The sequence below is a fragment of the Podarcis muralis genome, chromosome 10 (assembly GCF_964188315.1).
Source record: "Podarcis muralis chromosome 10, rPodMur119.hap1.1, whole genome shotgun sequence".
NCBI classification, from domain to species: Eukaryota; Metazoa; Chordata; class Lepidosauria; order Squamata; family Lacertidae; genus Podarcis; species Podarcis muralis.
Genome location: NC_135664.1, coordinates 35,891,857 through 35,913,817, shown reverse-complemented (window position 1 = coordinate 35,913,817; position 21,961 = coordinate 35,891,857). Strand labels below are relative to the sequence as shown.

General features: G+C 42.0%; 1 protein-coding gene across 4 annotated transcripts in view; it reads right to left on the bottom strand.

Annotated features, from left to right (window-relative positions):
* The window catches only part of SYT1 (synaptotagmin 1), a 327,169-nt gene extending 306,536 nt beyond the window's left edge, over positions 1 to 20,633 (bottom strand). The window contains exon 1 of one of the 4 annotated variants that reach the window (XM_028745766.2): positions 20,226 to 20,633. The gene's annotated coding sequence lies outside the window, so the exon portion shown is untranslated. Of the gene's footprint in view, positions 1 to 19,441; positions 19,711 to 19,828; positions 19,955 to 20,225 lie in introns of those variants that run through there. The other 3 variants (XM_028745764.2, XM_077934750.1, XM_028745765.2) reach the window with 3 other exon arrangements.
* Between the last annotated feature and the right edge of the window lie 1,328 nt (positions 20,634 to 21,961).

Below are 21,961 nucleotides of genomic sequence, written 5' to 3'. Positions count from 1 at the left end.
ATTGCAGGAACAAGGGCATATGTCCAAGGACTGTTCACCAACATTCTGAATTAAGGGTTTTAAGCATCATAACCTGTACAACAGAGGATATTTTTAAAAGATAAAATGTAGGTGCATACTTCCTGTTTGACATTTCCAAAATTCAGTCTTCCAGCTACTGACTTAAGCAGGGAATCTGCACCCTCACATGGATTACTATGCAGGATAGGAACCTTCAGATCATAAGGAATGAGAAAGCACTTCCCATTTGTGACAATCATGGGACTTTAGTATCAACAATGGGAAGAAAAACCACATGCTTTAACAAGCAAGTAGCTACCTGATTAACCCCCTGAAACAGCATAATAAACATGAAGGGTCAACAGTGTCATATATAATCATATTGTCTACTATATTAATGGCAGCTATGTTCTGATTATTAAACATGACATCTTTTAACCTTTCAGCATATTGAATATGACACAGCTATTTATTGGCAATCATATCTTATTGCATTCATACTTGTTGTTTCAAGCTCCCTTCCCTAAGCCATCAAGCAAATGGAAAACTATTAAACTGGCCAGGTACCACAAAGCCAAGAATGAATAAAGCAGAAATAAACCAATGTTCTACCTCGTACCTTTTGCTCATGAGAGAGGGAAAGGGGAAAAGAAAGAATAAGAGAGACCAATGGGCCATCAGGCGCCTTTCAAGAGAACTTAAGTTTCCCAACTGCTGAGAGATACAGATGAGAGCATCTCAAAGGGCAAGGTGATCTGATCTTTAGGATGTTTGTGAATAGAGCTTGGAAACTAGGTAGCACAAGGTGGTTTCAAAATTCTATCAAGAAGTGTCCATATATCTGGAGTCCATCTGAAACAAAGATGTGTATTTTGTTTCTAGCCACAAATTAGTATCTTTGTGACAACATGTGTGGCACTTTTTTTGTTGAGCTCAAACACCAGAAGTCAATCTCATTTAAAATCATTCCCTATGCTGTCTCAGTCGGGATGCTACATTGATAGGAATGTAAAAGTCTTTGCAGACACAACAGAATAAGAAAAAAAATTGGCCACAATTTCAAGGAAAGCTTGCAGTCACAATTATACGCTGGCATGAGCATGTTTGCAAATGGTAATAAAGTCACCCTCTACAGGAAAGCGCCAGGCTTTTCTGAATTTGTGCACTTATTGGCTGACCCTTGGAACAGTATTATCGCGGACTATGAACGGAAGCTACTCCAAAGGCTTTTTAGCTGGAAATAAAAGCACCATAATGAACAGATTTGCTAAGGGATGGGCTATTGAACCACAGTGAAAAGGCTAGCATCTCCAGCACCTAAAGATGCCTTTCAGGAGGGAGCCTGCAGCTGAACAGATTGGGCTGTGCATCTCCATCCTTGCATACACAGGAGCCATCTGGAAAGAAACATCTTGTTCTTGAAAGAGCAAAGGATGAAAAGGAAAAATTAGAAATGTGGGCTCCCTGATTAAATGTAAAATGATAGGTGCTTATCTCATTATTGCCCTTGTCTTAAGCATTGCTAAGAATATACTGTTTATCTCACCTTCACACGCTTAAAGTTTTCTCCTCTTTCTTCTAACTGACTACCTTAAGGGAGCCACATTGCAAAACAGTGTTGGTTTGCCTTCATGCCAAGAATGATCCTATACAGCATGAACAACTGCAGGAACAAAACAATGCAACATATGGTCTATCCAAAACTAGGGAAGTCTTAATTTTTCAGGGGTTGATAATCTTACAAAATGATCCCACCTATTTACAGCCTATGGCAATAGCAGGAAAGCGGAGGGCCTTGGACTAAAAGTAATCTGAAGGTCACCTATTCTTATTTCTGTGCTTGGAAGAATCTAATACATGCTAAACCTCACATTGATACATATATATCACCTAGGTAACCAGGGGTGGACGAAGGGGGCAGTGGGGGTGGTGTGCCCCAGGTATCATCACCAGGGGGTGACATTCGGCGTACCGCCTGCCCATGACTCTCTAGCCTACCCCGAGCCTTGAGGGGAAGGGGCGGAGCTGCGCCACCTTCCTGGCAGCCTTCCCCCTTCGCTTTGCCAGCTCAGGGGATGCTTGGGAGTCATGGGCGGGTGGCACACCATTGCCCCCCACTCCCGGGCTGCTTCCTGGGGGGAAGCCTCCATGAGCTATCAAAAGGAAGGGAGGAAAGCTGCTGGCAAAGCAGCACAGCCCCCCCCCCCAGGAAGCTGGCTGAAGTGCGCCCCTGGGAAGCTCGCCCCGCCCCCATGGCCCAGGTGCACGGCATGTGCCCCGCTCCAGGTGCTGGAGCAGCTAGCTCCGCCTCTGTAGGTAACTGAGATGATCATCACAGGGAGGAGGACTGAACCACTTACAGGAGATGTTTGTAACAAAAACAGCTCATTTTAAGCATGTAAAGTTTGTTATGCACCTGAGGAAGGTAGCAAAGCTCTCTAGGGTCATGCAAAAATCTGGGAGAAAAATGCAGAAATCCCACTTGGCCACAAAAATAATGATCAGGACCAGCAGTGAAATCACCAGGGAGTTTTAACCAGGTCATATTCTGTACTTTAGAATTTCAGGGAAAACTTAAGAAACAGCAAACTGTATTCATGCTAGCTGAACAGATACAGTATATAGCAGCTTTCGGTAGATTGCAAAAAGTTTTTAGTTAGGTACTCATGTAGTGTTTACTTGAACTGTAGGTCTATAGACATGTACCTTGGGGAAAGTCTCATTGAACACTCACCCAGGTTTACTTCTGCATAGATATGCATTGGATTGCACTGTCAGCTAAGCAATTAGGATTGTACCTCCCCAAAGCTAATTTAACAGGTGATAAATGGGGACCCACATTTGTATATTTCTCCAGCCCATGGCAAGAATGCTCCTATTCAGGAGTCATGCCAGCCTGGACTGTGGTAGGTTTCAGGAGGGGTCGAATGAAATATCCTGCACCCCACCCCCCCCTCGTGAAAACTTTCCTGCTATTAATGTATTTTTAAGACTGATACCCCATCTTGTCTGAAAAATCCTTAAAGCAGCATGCAGTATGGGATTTGGAGGATTCTTTTAGCCGGTTCCCCACTGTAAATGATTTCACATATACATACAGTATCCAAGAATGTAACTCCTGAATAAGTTGGGAGATGCCTGTAGGTCACAACTGCAACATTTATACAATGTTTAAAGCTGTTCACAAACATAATTGAGCTACATTTTTTCCTGAATCTGGTTGCTGGTGGCAGGATTCTGCTAAGTAAATAAATACTTATGAAGTCATCTTTTTCTGTACATGAACCAAAGCTCAACAGATCTATTGTAAAATAATCACATCAGAAGATCCACAGCAAATATGAGAGACTGAGTCAATGAAAGACACTGTAATAATGAGAATTGTGATGACAGCCAGACAGACTCCCTAGTTTTTATTTATATATACCTTAACTTCTTTCATACGCTTAACTACCATTGCATTTATTTGAAGGATGCAGGAAATGAGTGAGAAAATTTAGAGGCAGATGACCATTTTCGTATGATGGTATTTCACAAGCTATCGTGTTTTTCGCTCTATAAGACGCACCAGACCACAAGACACACCTAGTTTTTGGAGGAGGAAAACAAGAAAAAAAATATTCTGAATCTCAGAACCCAGAACAGCAAGAGGGATCTCTGTGCAGTGAAAGCAGCAATCCCTCTTGCTGTTCTGGCTTCTGGGATAGCTGTGCAGCCTGCATTCGCTCCATAAGACACACACACATTTCCCCTTACTTTTTAGGAGGGAAAAAGTGAGTCTTATAGAGCAAAAAATACGGAACATTGAAATGTTCCTCCCAGACTGTTCTAATTTAACACTTCATTATAGGCCTGATGCAAAATACAATCCTATGACAAATCTATTAGTACCAAGTTAAAGAAGATAAATATTATAAGCCTCCAATACACTTGGTGCCTTATTTCCCCCACAGCCAGCTTTCCTGCTTTATATTTTTATAGTCAAGCTCTTTTTCCTTTGCACCCCCCTCCCCACACCCCAGTGCTACATTTAAATGTACTTTCACACCCTCGGGCTTTAACATCACAGTCTGTTGCCATTTAAAGAACTGAGATGCCACGAGTGTGATGGGGTCATGCATTACCAAAACCATGACTGCCTAATAGTGTTAAAGTTCTGTCCATAAAAGGGACTGGTTCACCTGGATCAGCTCTGGGAGCTTGAAATGCCCACAGATCCTGAGAGCTATGAGAAGAAAGAATTGTGACCTACAGGACCTCTGGCTTGAGGTCTATAGTATTCAACGACATTGTGCCTGCAAGAAAAATGGTCATCCAGTTAAAGCCGTGAGCTCATTCCCACTTACCTGGAAGCAGTCATGCATAATATTGCACTGTAAATGAAAATTCCCAGTTTTCCCCACAGGTCTATGGGCCAGCTTAAAACAAACCATCTAGTTGCCCCATATTTGTCAATGAGCAACTGGCTTAATACAAGACAGAAGCAGTTTACAGAGTTTTTACCCTAGTCCTATTTAGAACAAATTTGTGATAATTTATGCTCATAGTCATTATGCTCAATTGCAGGATATTTTTAAGATATGATAAGGAGTTGTTTTTTTAAGGGCCTACATTTTAAGTTGGATCACCTCCAACTTTTTGACTTTCTAACAAGCTCATAGTAAAAGTTTTAATTACCATTCAAAAACCCAATTCGGGGATCTGGTTTGCTCATTTTTGACAGCTCTGCAGGGATTTCTTGAACAGACACGTCATTTTCTCTATAATAAGGCAAATCTGCACATAAACACTCAGCTCTGAATAATGTGGTTTATTTTAAACTAGCTAGAATCTTCCATCACTAAGACCCTTGAAAAGATACCAGCAGTCAGCTGTGGTTTGAGTAAATAAACCACAGTGTCTGACAGGCACGCAGATTGCTGCCATGAGAGTTAGTGAGTTGCATTAATATTGCTGGGTTTGCCATTGGTTTGAAAGCCCCACTTTGCCCTTAAGTGGCTTTGAGGAATACTATTTCACAGCATAATCTGCCTCAATACATCGTTATGAGAATAAAATGTGATGAGTCCCACTGTAATTGCCCTGATGGTTTGGAGGGAAGGGTGAGGTGAAACTAGAGCTAAGAATATATGGAGGGAAAAGAACGTAGGAGTGAGAATAGCCCTTCTTGATGTGCCTAGAGTTCCATCCAAATTCATTTCCAAAAATGGGCCATTTCCACTATTGCCCCTCTACCATGGGATGCTGTTCTCTCTGCCACAGTTGAAGCAGCAAACATCCCTTGCTTAAGATGCCTTATGAAGACATGCCAGGTTTTTCGCAGATGCATAAGATCAGATTCTTGTTTTTTTGTCTGCATGTATTTCTCTTGTTTTATTTCTCTTTAAATATTTTTATATTGTTGTTTTAGAGGTTTTTGTGCAGTATTTTTGTTTATGATGTCGTTTACTGCTTTTCTGTTGTACCCTGCTTAAAGGTCTTTTTAAAGATTAAGCCATTTATAACTCATCATCTTGTCTCTAGCAGTGACCTAGTGAGAAGCCCCAGCAGCTGGATGCCTGGGGATGTTGCAGCAGTTAGGTTCCTGCAGAGGGTTGCACTAGGTGACCTTGAGGTCCCTTTCAGCAACTGGCATTCAGCAGCATTCTTCTGAACACAGAGGTTTCACTTAGCCATCATGGCTAACAGCTACATACCAACTACAGAACAAATTAATGAAGATTGAAATGTAATCATCCTTCAGACTTAGCACTTACATGACTTTTGCAATATAGTTTTTGGCTCAGGAAACATATTAATATACATGAAAGAGTGTATTTAAGCACATATATTTTAATATTAATTTTCATATGGATTCTTTTCTAAAGATTAATGTAGAAACAGGGTTAGAAAGACTTGACTACACACAGACAGTTGTCATGAGCTAGGAATAGAGTGATCAATTCTTTCCTACCTCTAATCTTGAGCAAGAATTCACAGGAAAGTCTGGAAACTTATGTTAGAGTTGAAGAACTCCTTGTTGATTGTCTACACTCGTGATCTTGCAGTGGGGCCCCAAGTGAGAAGATATGTGAGTTTCCTGGGAACCACAGGATCAGGGATTGGGGAAACATGTTCAGAAGTATCTTGGTGGATAAGCCTTGGCTCAGTCTAGTTTCTGGGGTGCTTCCACACTGTGGAACAGCTGTTTTTGTTTATAACATCATCATCATCATCATTTGCAATTTTCAGAAAATTGAAACTCATAGCAACTTACAAAAATGAACATTAAAACAACAATAAAAACAAGGGTTTAAAAAGATCTTAAAACACACATGTATCTCAAAAGATGATCCAATTCAACCCCACTCCACTAAAAAATAAGAAGGAAACAAAGATCCAATAACCTGGGAGGACAAGTATATTTTGCCTGGTGCAGGCTCTGTTTTGAGTCACATTAGGAGAGGCAGGCCTTGGGCTATTGGGATCCTGAGCATTAGGCTTTATCAGTCAAAATCAGCACTCTGAATTGGGTCTGGAAACTAACTGGTAGGCAATGCAGTCATTGGTGTCTTGTGTTCAGACCATCTTGCCCCAGTGAGCAACCTGGCTGCTTAATTATACACCAGTTGAAGTTTCTGAACCATCAACAAAAGTAAAACACAATGCAGTAATCTAACCACAGCACAGAGAACATATGTTAGGCTATCACTATCTTCATGGAATTGTAGCATGAGAGTTCCATCCCAAATCCCTGCAATGTTTTGCCCAAAGTGTGGCTCAAACCCATGACCCTGAGATTAACAGTTTCATGTTCTACCAACTGAGCTATCATGGCTGGGCCACTAGCCAAAGTTGATGGAAGGCACTTTTTGCCACCAATGCCACTTGAGTTTCAAGCAACAGTAATGGATGCATGATCGAAATGTCCCATTACTTTTCAGCTTCCTTGCCCCCTTCTCCACAGCCCAGAAAACCCAAGTTATTGCTTGATGTTTTTTTACACAGTGGAACAGCTTTACCATTTTCTCTAGCTGTGGACAGCCCATCATGGAGCAGTTCTGGCCTCTTCAGGTCAATAATGGCCTGTATAGATTGTGCTCTAGCAATTTCCTTCACTGCGGTTCATCTCTCTTCTGTGGGAATCAATTCTACACTACTTTAACCCTTCTGTTTCCAAATTGCATTGCCCTTCTATCCATTTTCCTCCCTCCCCCACAAAAAATGCAGCAGGGGAACAATAATGACTGGGAAGACAGTGAGGGGAGTATTTAGCCCTCATACTAAGTTCCCAATTAAAATTGTTCCAAACACACCATCTGGGGTTAGGGAAAGGGATATTGATAAGTTGACTATGCTGCTGGAATGTTATTTGGATTCCAGAAGTATCAAAGTGAAGTTACTGTTCTATGTGCAGCTTAAAGCAGAGCAGCAATGACCGGCTACTGCTAAATCGTTCGCATCTGGAAGTACCCTGGGTTGAGCTCCTCTGTGACCTTTGTTGCTGATCCCTTCGATTTGACGGGCCCCTCATCATTAAAGTCAGTCTGAATTGCTGCCTAGGGTAGGAATCATGACTAACAGTCCCTAAGCATGCATCATTTTGCAAATTGTCGAGACTCAAAATGGAAGGAGTTTCTCACAGGCAAACAGAGATGGCAGGTTAATAACATTCAGTCTGATTAGGGCCTTTCTGCAATGGCTATGAAGCAAGTACGAAGCATCTGTACAAGGTAAAGACTAGTATGCTGGACTTACACTGAGGAGTTGTGGTTGTCTTTAATCTATCACCTACTGCCCTCATTTGTATGATGATAATCCTGGAACCCTGGTGATGGATAAAAGAATTGGAAACTGACTTACAAAACTGAATTGTTCTGGCTTATGAAACAGATGATGAAGGTATTTCTAGTGGGAAACAGATATAATGAGTCCTTTACATAATTGCATTTCAAATGATCGTAACAGTATTTCATTAATAAAGGGTCTATCTAAGTAAGTACCGGTACTATGTATGTCGAATGGAGAACATGTGATCTACAGATGAAGGGAGGTAATAAATTTACCTTATTCAATGAATAAATAAATACATTTACAAAGTTTGACAATGAACAAAGGGGTTAGAGCCCTGAGTGGAGAATTGCTAAATAGCTGGTACAACAGACTGGGAATCACGATAGGACACAGAATGGCCACTTACATTCAGAAAATATGGGAAATGGATCACATCGTTTCCTATACGACTGGAAGAAACCAAAGGAAGGAATCTGACCCTAACTCATATCCATATGACTGACACAAATATACAGGTATAACTGTTTGGTAAAAGTTCCCTTATTGAGTTGGACCCTTTCTCCAGGTGACCCGAAACTCAAGCTTGCTTCCAAAAACAGACCACAGCTCCCGTTTTCTACCCTAACCCAGTCACTCTGATTCACTTCCCCCCCTGATTCACATTGCCTACTATTGATCAAACTCAAACTACCTGCCTATAGGGATCTCTGGCATTTCCTACCAATTTGGGAGTTTGTCTAGTCATGCCCTGTGAAACATGTGGGAAAGCTTTTTCAGTTTGAAGGCCACATACTCTTATGGGAAACCATCCAAGGGATGTATGCTAGTGGCATCATCAAAATCCAGGGAACATTACAGTGAGGCAGGACACTCAGGGTGTGAAGCAGAGTCCATGAGAGGTGTGGACTAGGGAGATGGGGCATGGCCTGGGGAGTGTTCCAATGGCCAAATAGACAGGTCTGGAGAATTGTGTTTGGCCACCAGGCCTGATGGTTCTCATGCCTGTCCAGGTCACACTTCCCCCACTCATCTGCAAAACATTTTGAAAGTGCTTGATTGTTTTGTGGCATCTCCAGAAGTTGAGTTTCTCCACCCTGCCCTGCATCTTTACTTTCCTCCCTGCTTGCTGACTCATTTCATCTTTTGCATCTTCCCTTCAGCTTTTGCCAATGCTGCCACCACACAATGGCCTTAACAGTCTTAGCAGTGACTATTGTGTTGGCTGGGCAAGGAAGGAGAGCAACAGAAAAGGCAAGCCATCTTTGTGTTTTGTCTAGCTGGTGGGGTGCCATTCACAAGCTGTAGACCACATGCTGCTCACCCTTAAGAACCAATCGTGCTTGCACAAATGTGGAAAAGTTACTAGCACAATTCTGAATCCAAGAAAGCCTAACGATAACTGTAAACTGTCTTAATGAACAGGCCTCCAGAAAGGACCAAACTATTGAATGGATTGCCCATTTTAATGGGACGCTCTGGGACAGTTGAAGCACCATGTTTTCAACCCCCACGTGCTTTGGTGCTGAAACTGGTCCTCTTATGAGTATTATAATATATGCCAAGCATTTTGAAATATGTTTTTTTAGGCTAACCTTCTCAATCACTTGACAAGTCCTTAAAACCATGACAAGAGAAGGAACATAAAGAAAAATAATACCTGGTCAAGACATTTAAGCCTGCCCTGTCTAGATGATTGACAATGTAAAACTTGATTTGTGAACCTTTCTTCACTATTTATTGTAATTCAGTTAAAGGTATGCTAAGATTTAGAGCAATCTTTACAGGTCAAATATATTTAAATGCATTGACTCCAGGGATCACTTTCAGAGCTGTGTTTTAAAAGTACAAAGAGAGAGAGAGAGAGTTAGGCAGAGCTAGAGAACCAAACAGTGTCAAACGCCAACTCACATTATCTACAGGCAGCATGGCCAATGATCAAGGATGATGGGAATTGTGGTCCAACAACATTTAGACAGCCACTGGTTCTCCAGCTCTGGTTTTGGACTTAGATATCTAACACCACATTCCTATTGTGGCAGAACTTGCAGAGAGACACTTACACCTAAGCCAGCAGATACAAGCAAATATCTGCTTACACACAGGTGGTTTAATCATTGGAGCAGTATTTTTGGTCTACTTTTAGACCTCCCTTCATCCCATAGGATCTCAGGGAAATGGCACATCAAGATCAAAGAGGACACTTCCATAAACAGGTACACTGAAAACTGAAGCAATCATCTGTGAGTGCAATCACTGAGTTATACAAGTGGACCACTCCCTTGAGATGCCACTTGTACATATGAGTCAATGTAGGTAACATATTAATTAGTACACTGGGGTCACTAACCTTTTCATACCCATGGGCCCATTTGGCAAACTGGAGAAACTGTCATGGCCACCATGAACATGCCATAACTTGTTTTCATTGTGACCCATAAAAGGTTGCTGGTAGCATAATTGTGAAGTGGGAGCACAGCTGAAAAGGAAATAGTCCTCTCACCAAAATTGTACCCCATGCCTAATTTCAGCAGGGGCGGGGGAGAGTGTGATAGAACCCTGCAGTGCTGGGGAAGGACCCATTCTGCATACCAATTGTGAGAAACATCAGCAACAGCCTGGTTGAGGAATACAGGGAAAATAGGAAGCTGCTTTATACCACACCAAGCTGTCCATCCATCTTGCCCAGTCCTGCCTACTCTGATTGGCAGTGGCTCTTTGGGGTACTAGGCACAGAGGTCTTTTGTATCACCCACTAACTGATCCTTTTAACTGGAGATGTCAGGGATTGAAACTGCACGTTCTTAACCACTAAGCTATGCCCCCTCCCTCCCTGGGCAGTCACATCCAGGCTAGAATAGTTTCCTCTGAGACCAGTAATGCTAAGACATTAAGCACAGAGTTCCATTTGGGACACCTGAGAGAAAGATTACTACACAGTGGTACATCGGGTTAAGAACTTAATTCATTCTGGAGGTCCGTTCTTAACCTGAAACTGTTCTTAACCTGAGGTACCACTTTAGCTAATGGGGCCTCCCACCACCGCCGTGCTGCCACCACGCGATTTCTGTTCTCAACCTGAAGCATCTGTAACCTGAAGCATCTGTAACCTGAAGCATCTGTAACCCGAGGTACCACTGTATACACCATTCAATAGTGCCTCTTTTGACTTCCACTAAGAGCAGCAGCTGAGACAGGAAGCCCACCCAGCAAGATAGTTGAATACCCCCCCCCCCCGGAAACAACTCGTCCAGTGGGGAGGAGCTGCAATGCTAGCTTCCTGGCAGCAAGGTTGATGCCATCAGCGAGGTTGATGTGGTCTGTGCCAGCCTCTCCACAACCTTGCTCTTCTCCCCTTCTCTCCTGGTGAGTGGCAGCAATCCTGCTACCAGGAAGATGGCATTTCAACTCCCTCAAACAGCGCGATCCATTTCTGAGTATCCTCACTGTCCATTTTGTTGGATTTTAGGCATGTTGTAAAATAGAAAAAACAGAGATTTCAAATAAATCTCTAATATTAAATAGCGATGACACAGCCAAAATATCTGTTCTGCATTAGGCACCATCTCTATCACTGAGTATGTTCCCATTAGAATGAGAAAAATGTGAATTCATTTTTTCTGGAAGTTTCATGTGACAGTATCCTTCTGCCAGGAACCATGTGAGAATGAGCAAATTCTCACACTTTTGTTCTCCTAAATAAGCACGTGCCTGAAGCATTTTAACAGCTGCATTAGCCTCCTAACTTCAAACCTAGACATTAAAAACATTTTTAGGCATCAAATCTTCAAAAGGAGGAAATGTCACTTTAACACTCTTAGCAAGAATGTTAAAAACAGACCCCAAGCTGAAGCAATTATTTTGTACATCGGCCTTCATCAACCTGGTGCCCTCCAGATGTTGCAGACTACAACTTCCATCAGGCCCAACTCAAAACATCTGGAAGGCGGCAGGTTGATGCAGGTTGTTAAACATGTAGGCAGCATACAACAGGCAAATATACCTAACTTCTTGTTTCTCGTCACCCTTGAAAATGTGTAATAGTAATGGATTTCCTGTCTTTATATTGGAATGCTTTTAACAGGCTAAATTGAACTTCAGAGAAGGACACATATGAGACATCTGTAACAGCCAACCCAAGTATGTTGGGAGGAACACCCTAAAAAAAAAAAAAGGAAATGATGAGATATAGAGATGCATCAGTGTAAATCTGTCCATTTGTTAGTAAAATCTGGGGGGGGGGGGGAATCTGACGCCTCCAAAAATTAGAATAGCTGTTTTCCTAGCAAACAACAAAAAGCCCTACTTAGAACAAAGATTCAACCTAATGCAAATTAAGCTGGATTTATTATCAATCCCTCAGAATCGGCTGTTCACATTAAAAATGAGAATTACAATAGGTCCTTGACTGCAGAGCAACATTATGCCAAGAATTAGTGTTCAGTTTTGTATGGGGTTATTAATATATTTTATTCAGAAATTTAGCAGAAGAAAGACCAAACAACTGGACAAAAAAGGAGAAAGTCATTTTGGTGGCAAGGTTGAACCCTTCCAAGCACCGCAGCCACGACTTCAGGAATTGGACAGATCCCTCTTAATGAACAGTTTGTTCCTCTACAAGCCAGCTGGTGTGATCTGGGTGAGCAACATCCTTTTTTAAGGTTACAGCTTTTAATAGCACTTTTGCGTTAAGCTAACATGCTCGGCACTTAACTCCAATAGGCACTAAACATTTTTACAAAGAAGCCAGTGCCTTTTCTTCTAAGCTGAATAATATGTTTGTCAATATTTATAAGCAATGATTAATATATATGCAAATGGTATACATTTATTACCGCAGCTATTTTAAACAAGCAAGGCCAACTTGGGAGTCTTATTTTCAGTACATTTAGTAAAAACAAATTAGAAGTCTGGAAAATCACAATCAAGCCAGATGGATTAGGTCCCTTAAAGCTTTTCCCCCTCATCTATGTGGCTTTCTTGGAACACTTTTATTTCAGCAGTTAATCAGGAAACTACCAAAAAGGAGAGACTTGTATATACACATCAGTACAGAAAACAGCATTCTAATTTCACTTTGTAAACCATTTTTAAACATGAACCAAGATGCAATACAAGGCTGCTGAAAGCCTTAAACAGTTTACCATGAAGATTTATTTGACCTCCATTGAGGTCTTTGACCTCTGTTTCCCCCTCTTATGACTTTGTTCTTTCCACTAAACACTTTACTAGTTCAAATGAAATAATTGTATTTTCAGCCTAGTACTATTATTTACCAGCTTTGAAAATTTAAAAAAAGGTGCAGGGGATGATCACGCGCTCCCTGCTCCTTGGAGTGCCACCTGACCCCACTCACCTGCTCACACAAATGCACACATTCCCATTCAGCATAAGAAGGAGTGCTAGAGCACTTAACCCATTAAACATTAACATCAGTCAACAATTTCAGAAACTTGGAATATATATTTTGAGCATGGCTAAAGTTCCTGGTTTGTATCCACCAGGTTTTTGCACCAACAAAAAGCATGTCTACTTGTGCAACTCAAGGCACCTGAGTTTTACTTTTAAAAAACCCTACTCACTGCAGCCCCCTGGAACCCCTTAAAAATGCTTTAGTTGGGAGATCCTCTGGAAGGGTGTGGGTTAGGGTGCAAACAACTGCAGTCAGCAGAGGGGAATCAGCAAAAGCTAGATGCTGTTTGTCACATTAGCATAAGCACCTCCTTGCTATTGCAAAGCTACCATTAGATTCAACCCCCTAAGTCTAAGAGGTACACCTCAAAACCTGCAATCTGTATAAAACCAAGAACCCCTACATCACAATGATGATTTCTAACTTTCTATCTGGCCAGGCAATGTTTCTGCTAGGTTTGTGAGTTTGTTATAGTTGCTTACAGAAGAGGTGAAGTAGCAAACATATTAACATAAGAAGAGCCTACTGGATTAGGTCAATGGACCTTCTAAAGCAACATTCTGTTCTAACAGAGGACAACAAGATGCTTGCAGGAAGCCAGCAAGCAGGACAGGAGTACAACAGCACTCTGCCCACCTGCGATTCCCAGCAACTAGTATTGAGAAGAACACTGCCTCTAATAGTGAAGGTAGAACACAGCCATCATGGCTAATAGCCTCCACATCAAAGGGCAAAGTTGATAGACATTACAGCTTCATGACTATCCTATGGGTCCAGAGACCTTGCTCAACTGTATCAGCTGGCAGCAAACACCAGCAATTATATAGCTACAGTATAAAACAAAATACAGAGCTTCCTAGATCTTATACCTCCATGACAGCAGTGGGGGATTGGGGGACATTTATATTTCAAGAAGTCCTCAGTAGCAGCAGCAACAACAAAAAATAGTCTTGTCCTTTCACCAGACTTGCTCTCCTATAGAGAAATAACATAACTAATCTTTGTATAAGGGGCAAACACAATTGTCATCAACGTAGATGAAGTTGCTATCATCTATAAGGAAAAGACAGGCAACAAAGGAAGTTGTTGGCATCCTTTTGTCTCGAGAGATAATGGAGTGCACCTCTGGGCATGAAGTCAAACTGCTGGAGAATCACAGCACCTACTGTGGCTGCAGAGACCTATCCTATCTGCTTTTTTATTAGGTGGGATAACAAAGGAAGTATCCAACCTAATTTTTTAAAAGCAGGTAGGATTATTATTCCATGGAAAGCAGTTAAGAAAAAATTTTCACTGAAGGAATTAAATTTCAACTCCACTGTCTTTCTCTATTTTGAGGTTTTCAGGTAGTGATTTATTCTCATTACACAAGAAAGTTGTTGGATAGACATAATCAAGCCTGCACCAAAGTTATTATCCAACCAGATTTGTCTGAGTCACTCAGTCACACAAGTCAATTGTGTATCCCCATTTAACTATACTTCTCACTGTCTAATGTGTGTATACTTTACTGCTGCTTGTCCAAATGTATGGCCTCATGATATCAGGATTTTTTACTGGAGTGTTACAGCAGATGAAAAAAACAATTACATATATTTCACAAGTACACACACAAACTGTGTACATCTTGTCCCATGTCCCACTGAATTCTTTAGGACCACCTGAGAATACCCACTTAACAATGTATTCATTGTGCCTAGCGAGGAGATCTAAAATATGTGAATAGGCACTCTGGGTGCTGCCCCCATTATCCTTTGGATGCTTCCAAATCCTGAGTACAGAGCAGGAAGCACATTAAGAACTTTTGTTGGCTGCAATCCTAGACCCACCTACCTGGAAGCAAGTCCCATTGGACTCAATGAGACTTACTTCAGAGTAGATGGGGTTGCATTGCATGGTTAGCTGGGTTGGCATTTAATAGAAAGGATGCAGCTGTTCAAAAATGGGGCTTTATTATTATGTTTTTATCAGTTATATTGCTGACTGCTTGACATGTGACTAATACCTACTGCAGTGTCTGTACCAGAAAAGGCAAAACGTAAAAGTGAGTGATATAATATAAAAAACCAAGATGTTTCCAAAAGGCATACGGTCTGTATACATGTGCAAATAACACTGTATATACTCTCATTCTGTACTAAAGATATGCAAAAGCTTTTAACTGAACTTTATAAAGAATATATAATAGCAATCATAATACTACATTTGCCTTGTATATTAAATATGGTCCCTAGTTTGACATTGCCAAAAGGACATCAGTACATGTGTGTTTGCGAAGCATTGGGGATTCTAAAGTATCAGATAGTATCAGCTATTTAATAATTAGCTTGTTAAATAATTGTACTGTGTGCTGCTTTATTACTTAAGCATTTTTCTCTCAGTGGCAACTCTGGCTGAAGGAGAAGTGGACTACAGGTTTCTTGAGTATCTACACATTCAAGAAGTGAGAGGCAGAGCTCCCTCTAGAAGAGAAAATAAGTAATTCCCCATGGATGTCACTTAAAGGAACTGGTTAAAACCAAAGGAAAAATGACAGATAAGGAATGCTAAAAATCCCAGAGCAATTTTAAACCAATCTACTTAAAACTGATATTGTCTGAGGGGTTTGGGTCGCAATCCTCAAAACAGTTTTTTCTAGAGTAAGCTCACCATGGTCAATGGGACTACTGCTAATGAAAACTGGGATGGAAAGCTGAAATGCTTTTATCATTATACGGATTGTTACAAAGAAAAACCCAAACACACGCATAGCTGTTTCAAACTGAAATGCGCATAAGACCTGTGCATTTGTAAATCTCCCACTTCTGTTATGAACTCTGCAAAAGATTACATTTTGTTTGAGTGACAACTTTTTCACACAATAACCTCTCTTCAAATCCACCTAAATCCTAGGCAATGGGAAGATTTAGAATCTAAAATTTAGGTGGACTGCATATTAGTACTGAGTCTATCTGGTAGCTTTGCATCAAAATAATCGTTGAAGGTGCCCTTAAAAAAATCATGCAGACTCCATATTTTTTGCAAGTGTTATGCTTCTGTACAAGAAACAATATTATTTGGTTTTTTAAAAATCCCCTCCAACTGACTGACGCATAGCATGAAAATAAGACTTATCTTCAGCTGTTCAGATTACGTTTGTACATAAAAACCCCCAAAATATTTGCTTACATAATACTGCATTTAGTCACTTAAACAATTTAAGGTGAAGCATTCTTCATAAATACCATAGGTACATACACGTCCACGCATTATTTCAAAAGCTTTTCGTGTACGAATTTCCAAGAAATTAAGCTGTTCTGGATACAGAATAATACTCAAACAAACAAATCTTTTAGAGGACCAACAAAATGCAAATTACCGCCATTCCTCTGCATGCCTACTCAGAAGTAAGTCCTATTAAGTTAATGGGGCTTACATCTCGGTAAGTAGGTAGAGAATTGCAGCTTTATTCATACATTTTTTACTTCTAGAATTGTATACTAAGGTCACAGAGTCTACAACTCTGAGAAATATATATAGTATTATCGAGGGGGGGAGTCACCATTAGAATACAAGACAAGCCTTGGCTGAAAAAAATATATAGTCATCATCAATATTTAGCAACACATAGAACTCAACTTTCATAATACCTTATGGGAGTATTTGTACACTTGCTTGTCAAGTATTTTAACACTTCAGTCTCAGAATACTGTATGTCTCAAATAATAAAACTGAGTTTGCTGTTTTTTAATCCTCATTTATCTTTGCATAAACAAAAAAGGCTACAACATGAACAAATGTTTCAATTTCCATCTAAAGCCACATCAATCATATTGGGGCTTCAAGAAGGGTAACTTGTAAAACATGTCTTTAAATTCTGCACAATATTTGTAATAAACTAACTGTATAAATCCATCAATTACCATTAACCTTGATTTGGTTATTAGTATTATTCTAGTAACTGGACAAATATGTATATACTTTTCTCAGCTCTCCATCAAGTAGTCCCCTTCTACCTCTGTATCTCTCCAACAACCTTTGCTACAAACTCCATGCAAGATACTTATATTTGGAATTTCAGCAGTCTTATGAACCATCAACATACAATACAGCTTTATCCCATAATTCCCGTTATATATTTGATATGAACAACTGTCAGATGAGTTAAGCATGACATATTTTGTATTCGTTTAGTGGGAAGGGGGAGAGAAGAGTCAGGTTTTGAACTGTGGGATCAAACTCCTAATTCTGGCATAAAATCCCTTAAAACAGAGCTAGCAGGTTGTCATCATTCATTAACAAAGCTCACTTAAGCGCTCTTTTAATGTGTAGGAAGATTATGTTGGAATGAAATAGCTACAGAGAAGCATTTCATGCTTTTGCAACTGAAACACTCATAATTTCCAACAGCATGCCATTATCCTATGTCCTGTGGCTCTATTTCAAAATTTGCTCTGTTCACAGTATCTGCCTCCTGTTATGGTTTTTACTAGAAACAAATTAGGTTCGAAGACCTCATATAATGGAGTAGACTCGTTGACAATTTAATGGAAATACACCAGTGCAGATGAGTACTGTGCGTGACTCCCCACTCTACTTCTCAATTCTCAAGTCATGTATGTTTCATACATTCCAAGGTACCAGAACAAAGTAATATGCTACCTTAATCTAGACCTCACCCTAGGCAGACACTTCTTTCCCCAGACTAAAACAGCAACAACTCCTAAATGTCTCCCTAGACATAAAACTAGGTCAGGTGTAAATAAGAAAAAGTCTTGTAGCACCTTAAATATTCTAGCCTTCACGGTGCCACAAGACTTTTCATTGTTTTTGCCACAATAGATGAGCATAGCTATCCCTCTGGAATAGATCAGGTGTACTTATTCATTTGAGACACTGTATTTCTTAGCAATCTGAAGTCTCCTGAAGGTTTTGCTTTCTGTCTCCATTCCAGCATAATGAATGGATGTCAAACATACACATATTTAGCAGATATAATTCATTGCCAGCACAGCTAGATGATATCTCTTTAAAACATCAAGTTTCAGCTGCTGTGGTTTTAAACGTAGGATTTAAGATTAACCCTGTGAGGCTTTCTGTTGACTCAACCGAACGTCTGTCCTTATAATCTGTTTGTTATATCCGATTTAGAATTAAAAATAACTCTTGCCATTAACAATAGTCAAGAAGACACAGAGAATCTGGGCAAAACTAGGACAGCTTTTCATCAGCTCAAAATGTGGTTGCACAAATAAGGCTCATACTGTGGGGTTAAAACACCTAAGTATCTAAAACGACTATATACTGGCTGACCTCTGAAGAGAACCCAGAGTGTTTGAAAAACATGGAAACAGCTGCTGAAATATGGCATTTTCTACTAAAATTCACAAGGTCAGAAGCACAGAGGTCCGTTTCTCTCCTCCAGTCACAAATCAACGTTAAGAAAACAAAACTTGACATCTCCCATGACAATTGGAAGGAAAGATTTATTAGAATGCTAATACCGTCTACAGATTGTGACCGTGTATTTTTGTTCTCTGCTCATTTAGAACTCTACTTGGAAAGCTTTCCAGTTACATTTACCTAGAGACTTCTTCCTACCACTTCCCATCTGACAGAAATCACTCAGCTGGGTCTGATGAATAATGGTAAAAGGCAGCTTGTATCAGCAATGATTGAATTACAGAATGTTGAAGATTACAGAATGCTATGAAGCCTCATTCCAATGAGTTTGCTTAATTTACGTACTATACTCCAGTAAGCGGCTTGATGTCTTTATAAGAAAACATCAAGAGACACCGTATTATTAAGGGAGAAAATAACCAATTCCATAACTTTTTTGTACTTCTTTAACTTTTTGTTAACATGCAAGTAAGCATACATGCATTTTGTTTTTAACCACACCACTAACACCATATGGCATGGATATATTATCAATAGGCCATTATAAATTGCCCCAAGACGAAGCAAAAAGACTAAGAAAACTATGAAGGAGAAATAAAGGGACATGCTTAATGTAAATACAAATTTTAAAATCTTACAAGGAAGGGTAGATCAGAGATCCATGGCAATCAGTATTTTCAAAAGCATCACTTTAGTCATGTGCCATTACCACAACCATCACAACCAAAACATTGCCCGTCCTTTAGGGAATACTGCCGGAGAATAACACCTATTTCTGTATCAAAGCTTACAATGCTGTCCATCAGAAAGGATGCAACTGAAATCTTAAGCTGCTAATCAAAGATATTGGGGGTTGAGGGTTGGTTGGTTTGGTACCTGATGTTGGAAATTGTTGATGCAGAAACTCTTTCTTTATCAAATAATCAATGGTTAGGAGAAGAGATGTGAAATCAGAGGGGTCGACACTTTAAAAATGAACTGCAATTAACTTTTTTCTCCCCAAACACCCCCTTCTTTGTTGTTGTTCCCTCAGGGAAAAGGAAAACAAGTAGCAAACAGATCCTTTCGGAAGCTGATTCCCCTTCAACCCGTCAGCAGGAGCTTTGAAGATCTGCTTCCTGCCTTATAAGCAGTTTCATTGCTTTGGACACTGCTTTGAGCCTGTTTCCGTCACTGGCTTGCAGGCAGGATTCATTGCCCCCCCCCCGTCCGCCCCACGTCCCCACCCCTCCCCCTCTTTCCATTTCACCCCATGTCACCCACCAGCTGACTTTTCCTCCCGAAGAGAAACAGTAGGTGGGTGGAGGGCTTTTCGGAGCGGAGTGGGTGGAGATTGTCAGACGTCCACCCAGCCCAGCTTCTCCCCACCGTTATCACCACCGTTGCTTCCCCCAAGTCAGCAGCAGCCACGGGCCAAACTGCTTTCCCAGGGTCTGAGGGAGAAACATGTGCTGCCCCCCCCCCCAGTCGCCCTTTCCAGAGAGAGACCACCCGGGTGCTCCTCCTCAGCCTGGCTCCCAGCTTCCTTCGCTCTCCACAGACACGACACACACACACACCGAGAGACCCCGGCCGAGCCAGGAGGCGGGAGGGAGCCGCCAAGAAGCCCCTCCAAGCAGCAGCAGCAGCAAGCAGTGCCGCTCCACGCTCGCTGCCTTACCTGGCAACCGGCGAAGCGGGCGCGCTCTGTCCTTCAGAGCCTTGCTCTCTCTCTCTCCCTCGCGCGCTGCGCCTCTCCCGGGATGGCAGACTTCAATAACAAAGCCCCGCCAAAATAATAATGGCACTCAAAAGTGTGCGGGGACGCCAGTCACCTCCCACACACCCCGCGCGCGCACGCACGCACACCGGCGCCAGGAGCAGGTCCGCGTAGTGTCCCCCCTCCCTCCCCTCCCCGGCTCGCAGCGAGCTGGGCTTTGCGTTGGGGGTTAAGTTTCAGCCGCTGCTGGCAGGCAGGCAGGCAAGCAGGCAGGCAGGCTGGCTAGGAGGAGGGGGAGGAGAGGCGCCGGGCAGGGAGGGGGGCCGGGCCGAGCCGAGGCCGGAGCATCACGGGCTCTGCAGCTTCTCCAGGAATCCCTCCACAGCGAGGCAAGAGCATCATCGCCCAGCCGCCGCGGCCCCATTGGCCGGGAGGCGGGGCTTGCTCGCCGCGCGGCCAATCCGCCGGCCGGATTCCTAGGTGGGGCTTTGCTTAGGCGGCAGCTGCGCCCATCCCATGGCTACGTTCGCCTTTCCATCGCTCTGCTCTCGCCTCCCTCCGCCTCCGCCCAGCCGCCCAGCGCTCTCTTCCAGCGGGGAGATGCTAGGGAGGGGGGGGGGGGCTGGGGAGGGAGTTCCCTGCGAATGACAACCAAGGACATCAAACTGGTCTTTGGAATTGTCAAAGGGTGTGTGTGTGTGTGTGTGTGTGTGTGTGTGTGTGAGAGAGAGAGAGAGAGAGAGAGAGAGAGAGAGAGAGAGACTGTGTCCCAGAACCTCTCTCTCTTTCCACCTTAAGCTCAAGCTCTGCAATGGAAAGGCAGTCGCCCGGGTGACCTGATTCTCTCTCTCTCTCTCTCTCTCTCTCTCTCTCTCTCTCCACGTCCCCCTCCGCCCTCTTCTCTATCTCCCACCCCCCCGCCCCCCTAAATCTCAGGCAATTTACAGCATGGCATTTTTCAGACCAACAAAAGAGAGGCATCGAAAGGGAGATGCAGGAGCTGCGGAGGGGAGGGGCAAATTGAAAGCAAAACCTCCTCACCCCCCAAGCAAGTAAGGGGCTACCTCTTTTCCTGTACGCTGAGGCTACCGAAGCTGATCATGCATTTATTTATTTATTTATTAAAAGCCATCTTTTTCCTTTGCAATGCTACAGGGATTTGCCTGAGCTAAGGGGGAAAACACCCTCTCTCGCTGTCTCTCGCTCTCTCTCGCATTATCTTTCTCCCACATTCTTTCTTTAGCCATAGTAAAACTAATCTCGATCTGAATTTTATGGACTTTATAGCATTCAGGGTTGAAGTAAAGAAGAACGCGCAGTTTTCAGAGGTCTTTACAGCTTGTGTTCATTATGAATTGATCAGATAATTGCTCCGTAACAACACGTTCGGTTAAGCACATTTTTGTTTTCTTTTTAGTGGGTTACAAGTGTCCAATTAAGCTATGAACCGGAGCTACCCTAAAGCTCTGAGGAAATAGGCAACTGTAACTAGTAAAAATGACTATATAAACTAAAATATTTTAAATGTTATGCTACGTTTTTGCCATGGGGCATCATAGTCAAAACTGTCGTTTGGGTAGCTGCTCCTAATCTATCAGCATCCAGAGCGGTATCATCTGGGGCTGCACGTCTGAATGCATGCACTCTCCTACTTAAGTTCTGCCACAAAGTTATAATCTAAAATTAGAATTTCTAGT